Source organism: Brassica napus, chromosome C7 (genome assembly GCF_020379485.1).
Source record: "Brassica napus cultivar Da-Ae chromosome C7, Da-Ae, whole genome shotgun sequence".
NCBI classification, from domain to species: domain Eukaryota; kingdom Viridiplantae; phylum Streptophyta; class Magnoliopsida; order Brassicales; family Brassicaceae; genus Brassica; species Brassica napus.
In genome coordinates, this window is record NC_063450.1 from 26,737,718 (window position 1) to 26,748,379 (window position 10,662).

General features: G+C 33.9%; 1 long non-coding RNA gene across 1 annotated transcript; it reads right to left on the bottom strand.

Moving 5' to 3' along the window:
- Positions 1-4,242: 4,242 nt before the first annotated feature.
- On the bottom strand, positions 4,243-6,729 carry LOC106352148. The gene is made up of 3 exons (XR_002659985.2): positions 5,008-6,729; positions 4,780-4,927; positions 4,243-4,684 (listed from the first exon to the last, which is right to left on the bottom strand). It is a non-coding gene; the product is annotated as an uncharacterized LOC106352148 (long non-coding RNA).
- Positions 6,730-10,662: the final 3,933 nt, after the last annotated feature.

The window sequence follows — 10,662 nt, forward strand, 5'->3', positions numbered from 1 at the left end:
AAATAAAAAAAACCTAAAATTTTGAAATTAATTATAAATTTTCTTATATTAATTATTTATATTTTCTTAAAGTTGAATGGCTATTTTTAGTTTTCAGTATTAATAAATATATCTTATTAATAAAAACATATTATGTTTTTTTTAGAATTTTAGTTATGTTCAATGTGAATAATAATTATTAAAATAATTCAATTATTTTATTTAGAGAAACTAATAACTAAGTTATAAAACTAAATAATATTATTTATAAAATATATAAAATTATTTACAAATATGAAACACAAATTAAAATATTTCACATTATTGTTTAAATGATATCTAATACACAAAATATTGTATGATAATTTTTTTACGAAAAAATTATTTATTAATTATTAATTAATGTAGTAGTTTCTACAACAAAAACAATCAAAATTCTTTTTTTTCATAAAAGCTCACAAAAGTTGGTTTTTGGTTTTTTTTCATAGATTAGTTAAACTTTTCAAAAACTAGTTTTCCTAAATTTTAAAAAATCTATTTATTAAAAATCTTGATTGGTAACTCAAATGGGTTTTACAAAAATAAAAACTAAAGACAAAAACTTGATTGGATGAAAAATGGTTTTTTCAAAAACAAAAACCAAAAACTAAAGTAAAAAGCGTAAACAATCATCACGTGAGAAACCTCAAATGCTAAAAACTACCCATGCCTTTTCATTTAATTGTCGTTTTATATTTGGGCACATACATTAATAAAATATTTAATTTTGCATATTTCCAAAATAAAAAAAAACATCATTACCAATACACTTAACCACATTTAAACCAATAAAAATATAGATCGGAATAAAAACTAAAAAAAAATGCATTGAAATTATAAAACAACATTTATTTTGAAACAAAAATTTTTCTGAAACTGAAACTAAGGCATAACTAATGAATTGTCACTTTTAAGTCATGGTTCAGTAACAAAAAGAAAAGTCATGGTTTATCAAGTTTCGATTTCAACAAGCTAAAATGAAACAAAAAACACACAAAATCTCTTAAACTAGCAAACCAAGAAATCATTTGTTCAGTTAACAATCGGTTGACTTTTAAATTTGTTTAATCAAAACCATTAAGAAATAGAGAGATGAGCTGGTGAAGAAGGAAATTTAAGGTTTGATGTCGGGCAGTGTTTTTAAAACCGAACCGACCCAGTGGTTCAACCGGGTTCGACCATGAACCCGGTTACATGACCGGGTTGGATCTAATAATTGGTTCGATCATGAACCGGTTATGTAGCCAGATTAGATCTCAGAGTTATTAAACTAATAAAAACCATTAAAACTATCAAAAATCTCTAAACCAACATAAACATAAAATTAGTTTATCTTTATAATGTTTTATGTTTTAAATTCATTAATATTTTAATTATGTATCGTATTTACTAACATTACTTTTAAATCTATACACTAAAAATATATTAAACCAGATTATTGAACCCGGTTTGACCCGATCGAACCATATTGAACTGTGATCCAAAAATTATCTGGTTCAGCTTTCAGTCCGGTTTTAAATACACTGATGTCGGGGTAGTCCCTAGAATCCTAGATGATAAGAACGGACCGTCCGGAATTGTTTTTATAAATGCCACTATCAAATAAATCGCATTTTTAAAAGGGGGTGTATAGAATCATGGATTTTAAAGTATTTGTTTTTAAAAAAAAAAAAATCTCTTGTTATTCAACTAATGATTTCTATTTTTTTTTTTTAAAATCCTATGTTACTGAATATAACATTTATCTAAAGTTACTTAAAATTACTTGCAATCCGCTGTTATTCAATTAACAATTTACAAAAGCAAAATCAAATTCATTGTTATTCAAAGAAAAACAATTTTAAAAAGAAAAAACTATGAAGATGATTTGAAGTAAACTTTTTTATTATTTTCAGTCAAAACTATCGTAACTCAAATCCCACCTCTCTACCTGTTATTTGGAAAGACCCAAATTCAATATTAAAAATTGGCCAAAGGAAAAGACGATACATATCCCTGAACACAATAGTGACGATGAAGCTCACACCTTTGTACATGTTACTCTGCCACCGTCTCTCCAAAATTAATAGTGGCAGGATTCATCGTGATTTGGGTGTTCAAGGTGACGTCTTCGCTCGTGCTGCCTAGTTCTGTCTACAATGGAGCTAGTGTAAGATTCAATGCTTCTCAATATGAATACACATAGTTCGAGTAATGTTTATGCAGCAGCTTTGTTATTGTGCCATATCTACCGGCAATCACTCTTGTATTACGAGAATATATGGTGCTTCTGATCTTGTTAACATACGAGAGGTTTAAGATCACTCTTTTCATGTCTCTACTACTTTGATGGCACTGACAAAGAAGGCTAAAGAAGTTTGTGGTGGGGAAGTGTTGATGGCATGTCTCTGTTTTGTATTGTTGGAATCACTATTTTTCTGTTTCTTTGTGAAACGAAAAAATTCACAGCAGATGGTAAAGTATGGAATGTCTATCTGCAGGTAGAAAACTAGAATATGAAATTCATGCTTACGTTGGTGTTGTTTACATATGATTCTTATTATAGTGATATTTTTTTAATAGGCTGATCAAAATAATACATATCTGCATGAGGATTCATTTGAAGATTTTGAAGAGCTAAAAACTATATTTGAACAAAATACTGCAACTGGGCAATGATGTGGGACTAGGTGATTCTATTGTCGCACGATCCTATCAATTTGATGAAAACGAGAAGCCAAATGATAATGATTTTAGTCCACGTGATAGATGAGGCATAAGGAACAGTACACCCGCAAACATGTGATATAAAAAAACGCTTTGGAGAAAAGCTTTCCCATAGAAAGAAAGCTAGAAAGGATGCATATAACTCGGGAAGGGTTTGCGAGGAAGTTACAGAAATCAGTAGCCAAATTTTGATATGATTCAGAAAAGATGGGTGAAGGAAGCTGAAGACAAAGCTAACAATATTTGAGATGCTATCAGGGAAATTCCTGACTTGGATTGCGTTACGAGGAGATGACTCTTGTTCACAGCATATGCACGAAATCTGGTTTCGTGTATATGTCCTTAACAAGAAGTTCTATTTTCCATTACATTTTTAAATTTATATTTTATGTAGTCGTTTATTAATTTGATATTTTGATTAACATTTTTGATCACTTATATCTTCTTCTCAGTAGTATCACCTCACCAGACCTCATTTTGCAGAGAACACTAGACATCTCCTCCCTCTTCCTCTGGGCTCTTTTGTGGGTACCCAACTTCCTCTTAGCAATCTTAAGAGCCCTCTTATCTTTACCAACTTTGAGAAACTCAGTGGTTCTCTTCTCGTAAGGAGCAAATCCAGCTACTGACCTTATCAATGATATTATGAACAACGTACTCTTGCTCGTTTCTCTTTGCGAGAGTTACGACACAGAGCCAATTCGTGTACGATGTGTTCTTTGTTCAAAATGGAACAACATAGATTGATAATGTCAAATGATCTAGAGTACTGTGATTTTTTTTTGGGTTAAAAGTACGCTGAAATTTAAGAGAACATGCCACCCACATCTTTGTTTCACTTTCTAAAAATCCCACTCATATAAATGAAAATCTCTTAAAACTCCAATATTTTCCAAATCCACTAGAACTTTTAAAATCTGGGGAAAAAAAGAGAGAGGAAGATATCCAATGCTGGAGTGAAAGACTATGGTCTGGATTCAGAATTCACAGACTGATCGAACTTCTTCGATTGAAAGACTATTGTCTGGACTAGTGATTCACAGACCCCCGTCACACGTTAATTTCATAAACTAGAAATCAAATAAAATAAAATAAAATAAAATAGAGAATATAACTCCAGAATACTAAATAAATTGGTGAATACGGTATGATTTTCAAAGCATCTAGCTATACGCACAAATCACAAAACTCACTCTAAGACCTTTTTGTTTCTTCCGATTCGTATTCCTTTTTTTTTTTAAAGAAGTGTGTTACTTTTTAGGACATTTTCTTTTTTCTTTTTAACTTTTAAAACACTTCCTGCTGCAGAAGCATTTCTTTTCTACGAAAGTCTAAAGTGAGACGGAAAAATGCACCTCGCTGGATAATCTGGAACAGAAAGCAAGATGGTGTAGTTTTGTTTTGTGTCTAGTTAGTTACCTTTTGTGTTTACTTTACATTTTATATTTTTTTGTTTTTCTTATTTCCTTTATAATTTCATTTAATTTTATTACAAATTCTAACATATATAAAACAAAATAATAATCAAATTAAATTATATATAAAATAATTTATCTCTTAACATTCATTATCATATATATATTAAAATCTATACGAAAAAAATGGATATGGACATATGACAAAAAAAAAATGGATATGGACATTACAATGTAGGTAATAGAGTTATAAACTATGCGTGGACATGGACATCAAAGCTGAACATCGACACTAAAACGTTAACATCCATACTTTCACCAAGTTAGATCTATAATGAAAGTAAATAGACCACGCTTTGGAGTCTGGAAAGGTGTTGAGGTGCATCAATCGTGGACTCTTGATGGGTGGGAGCAAGATTGATGTTTACGACATTGTTGTTGTGGACTACATCATAGACTCTTAATGTGGTCAATAGTCAAAATATCATGCTGCATCATCCTTGGATTCTTGCTGTGGTCATGTCAAGTTTGGCCCAAAAATTCATCTAGTTATGTATTCAAAGTATCGATTTAGAACTCTTGCTGTAGGAGACAAAAAAGGTAAACAAAGAAGTGTTTTAATTAAAGCCAAGAACTTTACCTTCCGTTTGCAACCTTTTATTTCTTCCGCCGAGGAAAAGGAGATAGATCTAAGCTTAAATCTATAAACCCGTATGTAAAGTTTCTAACCTTTTGCTTCTTAGATCTCTAATACGTAGAAGAAGTGTTCAACTTTTTAATCTCAGATTCTGATACGAAGAAAGGAAGTGATATTGGAACCTGTAAATGTAAAAATTGAGCTCTTTGTGGAAAAAGGAATGAAGCTAACCTTCACACCACGAGAGCTCGTCGTCGTCTTTTCCACAACGGAGGTCGGACCTGCTCGTCGTCGCGTCCTCTCCACACCGGAGCTCGGACCTGCTCGCAGTCCCATCGTCCTCTCCACAACGGAGTTCGGACCTGCTCGCAGCCGCGTCGTTCTCTCCCAACCAGAGCTCTCGGATCTGCTCGTCATATCTCCCGTCCAAAAAATCTCAAAGATTCGATTCAATTGGAAAATTACAACATAAATAATATTTAAAAAAAAAGAAAGAAAAATAGAAAAAAGTAAGGGATTTCGAGAACTCTTGAAATTCAAAAAGAGTTAAGGAATTCGAAATACAAACCTCCGATGTCGATCTGCGGTGAAGAAGGTTAACTATTGAGCTTCCCTTTCTTCTTCGACTTCAATTTCGCCATGGTTTCTCGAAGTTGAACGAGGTTCGCGGGTAGAGGTCGTCTCAATTAGGGTTCGAGAAACTATGAAAGTGATTTCAATTTTTTGTCTCAAAATTCGAAATATGAGAGATAAAGAATGAATTGTATTTTACTATTTTTAATTGAGATGTGTGTCCAATTGGACAGATTGTTGTTTTAGTTAGGAAAGGTTTAGTTACGAAAGAATGGATGTTGGGGAGAAACAAAGTTGGGAGTCTAAGTTACAATCATTACACAAAAGTGTGTCACCGGCAACATGTGTCTGATTGCGTAAATCGAAAGTGGAAATGTGTCTTAAAAGCATATTCTGCAAAAAAATAAGCAATAGTTGAACAAAAAAACAAGAGAAATTCCCTAGAATAGTTATTTTTAAGTTTTTGTCACAAAATATCTTTCAATGAAGAAAATGATCAAACTAAGTTTTATTAAAAGGTAAAAATGTATTTTTATCTTAGGGTTAACTAATCTAGAGTTAGGATTTAGAGTTAACGAGTAAGGTTTTGGGGATAAGGTTTCAAATTTTTAAAAATAAATATTAAAATTTTCAAAATAAAAAGGGCTATTTTAGTCATTTTGTTTCTTTAGGACTATTTTTGTGACAAAAACTTAAAAATAGATATTTAAAAGAATTACCCAATAAACAAAATTTAAGCAATTTAGACTTTGCTGACAAATAAATAAATTGGTAAAAGTACATCCGACACTTTCTAGCCTAGAATTTATAAGTCCGCAAACCACTTACATGAATATCATGGCAAGTGACAAGAGACTCAACTTTAGATTATCAAACCCAACTAAATCTTAAGTATGTGACGAAGTTTCTTTATGAGATATTATCCTAAGCCTATAACTCTATACACACCATCACCTTGTAAAGGGAAGATTTCATTATTTGTAATTCATTGATCCTTTAACTAAATTAATGAAATAAGATTAAGCCGTGATGGACTGTAGGGGAGAGAGAGAGAGAATTAGAGAATTAGAGAATTAGAGAATAACTTGACCGAATGATGAAGAACAAGAGAAAGAGAGAGAGAAATATAGAAGAAAAAAGAATAATTATCCTTAATTCATTTATGTGTACCAAAAAAAACTATTTATAACCATAACTATAAATACAAAAGGTACGAGAAGATAATAAAGAGATAATGCTCCAACAACTATATTCCTAACAACTATATTTTGAATTTTAAATTTTGGACTACAATGAACAGTGTCCGCAAATCCCTACAACACCAAAATATGTAATGCAGGTTTATCAAAGCCTCCACTTTGGTGTTGTAGGTAATCTGCCTTTTTCTTCAGCAACTGTTCTTTTCTCTATAGCATCAAAGTATTCAACGTAGCTTTCTCAAAGTGTCCACTTCATTGATGTAGGTAGACTCGGCCTCTTTAGTTATTTTCTTCTTCTTTTGTTTCCATCTCAACACTTCCCCTCAAGCTTGATAGTAGGAGAACCGGAGGTCAAGTTTGGAGACCATGAAGACATCCCTCATCAAAAACCTTAGCAAGAAAAATCCAGTGGGACAAAACCTTACCAAGGAAAAAAGAGTGGAGACTCCATGGTTAAGAGGATCATGGATGGCAGCTATATTTATGGCGGCTTGGTTGTCACAGTGCATGGTAATAGGAGTGTTGGTTTCGATGCCGAGATCCTTGAGAATTCCTTTAATCCATACCAACTCATTTGACAGCTTTCACATTGCTCTATACTCAGCTTTAGCACTGGAGAATGACAACATCTTCTGCTTCTTGCTCTTCTAAGTGACCAGGTTGCCTCCAATGAATGTACAATACCCTATGGTTGATCTTCTGTCCACTCTATCTCCTGCTTAAACAGCACACAATAACCAACTACTTCAGTGTTCTTGTTACATCTCATCCAAACTCCTTGGCCTGGTGAGCCTCTCAAGTATCTCAGAATGCGATCACCATGTTCTAATGTTTCATCTTGGGAGCTTGCATATGTTGGCATATCAAATGCCTAGTCTGGTAATGGTCAAGTAGATCAGTTTCCCAACCATCTTCATGTATTGTTTGGCATCTTCAAATGGCTTGTTCTCTTCAATCTTCCCGTCAAGTAATAATTTATACCCATCTTCAAGTGGTGTTTTGGCTGATTTTCCATCTAGTTTACTTGCATGTTTCAACAAATCAAGTGTGTACTTCTTTTGGGAAAGGAACAATCCTTCTTTAGATCGACATATTTCAATCCCAAGGAAGTACTTTAGCTCACCCAAGTGTTTAATATCAAACATAGATTTGAGAAAAATTTAGTAGATTGAATGCCAACTTTGTCACTTCCTGTTATGATGATATCATCAACGTAGAAAAGAAGAACAATAATACCTGAGGTTGAGGTGAGAGTGAAGAGGGTATGGTCAAGTTCTGATTTTCTAAAGCCCCTTCCATTGAGTGTTGTGCTCAACTTGTTGTACCATGCTTTAGGAGATTGCTTGAGACCATAGATAGCTTTTTCAGCCGTAAAACATTTCTAGGTTTCACCAAGTGTTCAAGACCAGGTGGAGGATGAATATAGACTTTATCTTCAAGTTCTCATTGAAGAAATGCATTCTTTACATTCATTTGCTATAAGTCACACTCAAGGTTGGTTGCAATGGATAAAACAATGCAGATTGTGTGGAGCTTACAACTGGAGCAAAGGTATCCAAATAGTCTTCACCATAGGTTTGGGTAAAGCCTCTTACTACCAATCTTGTCTTGCGCCTATCAATCTTTCCATTGCTTAAATATTTGATGGTGAAGATCCATCGGCTAGTGACTGCTTTCTTCCCTCTTGGCAATTCTGATTCAAACCAAGTATCATTTCAAATCATAGCATCCCTTTCCTCTCCTACTGAATCTCTCCACACTTGGTGTTTCATGGCTTCTTCATAGGATTTTGGGATCTGCTCTTCATCCAGACTTCTTATGTAGACTTGGTGTTCCATGGGATAATGTGCAAGAGAGCAAACAGCTTGAGCTGGGTGATAAACTGCCTTTGTATTGAAATAAACCCTTATGTCCAACCACTTTGAAGCTTTTCTAACTCTTGTACTTCTCCTTAATGGTTGAACATCTTCTTCTGGTTCTTGAGTTTTTTTCATGCTCATCTTCATCATTGTGAGCCGCTTCTTCTTCTTGAGTACCCTCTTGATCATGGTGACCCGAATCCTCATGATGATGTTGTTGTACTTGTGATTCAGTTTCATTTTCCCCCTCATGGTCAAGATGGGTTATAACTTCATCTCTTCTAGCTTCTTGAGATATTGTGGGAGTTGGCGATTCTTTGCTAGGTTCCTGATACTGGGACATATTGACCCCAACTCTCTATGATGTTTCTTAGGCTTGTAGCCTTATCTGAGGATGATTGAGAAAGATCTCTGAGTTCATCCCATCTGCTTTCCTCATAATACCATATTCCTTCTACAAACTTCACTTCCCTTGATATTGATACTTTCCTTGTTACTGGATCATAACACTTTTAGTCTTTTTGGGTTGTAGAATATCCAATAAACATTGCCTTTAAAATCTTAGCCTCTAGCTTATTCTTTAAATTTCCTGATACTAAGACATGGCAAAGACATCCAAATACACGTAAGTGATCTAAAGATAGTTTGCATTTATTCAGTACCTCAAATGGGGAGATGTCATGAAGGATCTTTCTCGGAATTAGATTGATGAGGTAGCAAGCTGAAATCACAGCATCGTTCCAAAACTTATTTGGAACGTTTGTATGAAACATCAAGGACATTGCTACCTCCATTAGGTGTCGGTTCTTCCTGTCAGCAACCCAATTCTGTTATGGAGTGTAAGGAAAATTTGTGTAATGGATGATTCTTTGTTTGGCTAAGTGTTCCTTGAAGGCATTGCTTGTATATTCTCCTCCATTATCTGATCTAAAGATTTTAACTTTGGCATTGTAATGGTTAGTAATATAAGTCTAAAAATTCTTAAATGCCTCAAGAACTCTATCTTTAAACTTAAGCAGAGTGATCCAACTGTATTTAGATTTTTCATCAGTGGAGCAATCCAAACATCAGAATGCACAAGATCAAAGCAGTACGTTCATAGATAGTATTTCTGGTTTTCGCACGATAAACATGGAGCAGTCCAAACATCATAATGCACAAGATCAAAGCAGTACGGTCATAGATAGTATTAGACCTTGTAAAGACAGACTTGCAATGCTTACCCAAGATACAAGCTTCACAATCATTATTTTTAAATAAAACATCAGAAAAGATCAAATTCAAAGCTCTAACATGTGGATGTCCTAGTCTAGCATGCCACAATGCATCTTTATTCAAAACAGGAATGAAACTACATGCGCAATTATAATCTTTGGTAGTCCCCTTTCCAATTACTCTGTTGCTTTCAATATCTTGAAACTTAGCATCATTAAGACTAAATATGACATGACAATTCAAATCAAAAGTAGCTCTTTTAACTGATAACAAGTTGGATGTAAAATCATGCATATAGAAAGCTTTACAATTTTTTTCAAACAACTGCAAGTTTCCAATTCCTTTAATAGGTATTTTATCACCATTTGCAATAACAACATTTCCTAAAGTCGGTATTATGTCTTTTATCAGTCTAGTGTCACTTATCATATGATGAGATGCACCAGAATCAATAATCAAGGGTTTAGGTGTGTTGGATGCAATTAATGATGTACTAATAATGTTCTGAACTTTAGATACAGTTAAGGAGTAACCGAGAGCCATACCAGAGTGTTCCTTGAAAGCTTTGATGAGTAAGTTAAAGTTAGATTTTGTGACCGGTTCATCATTAGTGCTCTTCAAGATACTGTGAGTCGCCAATGCTTTGCCTCCTTCATTCTGGCTGGTTGACGGACATGCTTGATATCCTTATTCAGTTGGACCACTAGTGAAATGAGCTCTTGCATCCCTATTCTTAGAAATGGGCTTAGGTGGCCTGAGATGTGGGTGGACGATCCAACATTGCTCCTTCTTGTGTCCTTTTCTTGCAGTGCTCATAACCTTCAAACCTTCTCTCCTCATGCATGTATGTCACTTTGTTGGCTTGAGGAGTTTCAACAGCTTTGTTTTCTAAGGCAAGATCTCCTTTGCCTCCAAATAAATCTAGTGAGCCTTTCTCCTTCTGAATATGTGCACAAACTTCTTCAAGGGTTGAAAGTTTCCCAGATCTCAAGATGTGTTTGATGAGATCGTTGTATACTGGATTCAGGTTGAGTAAGAGC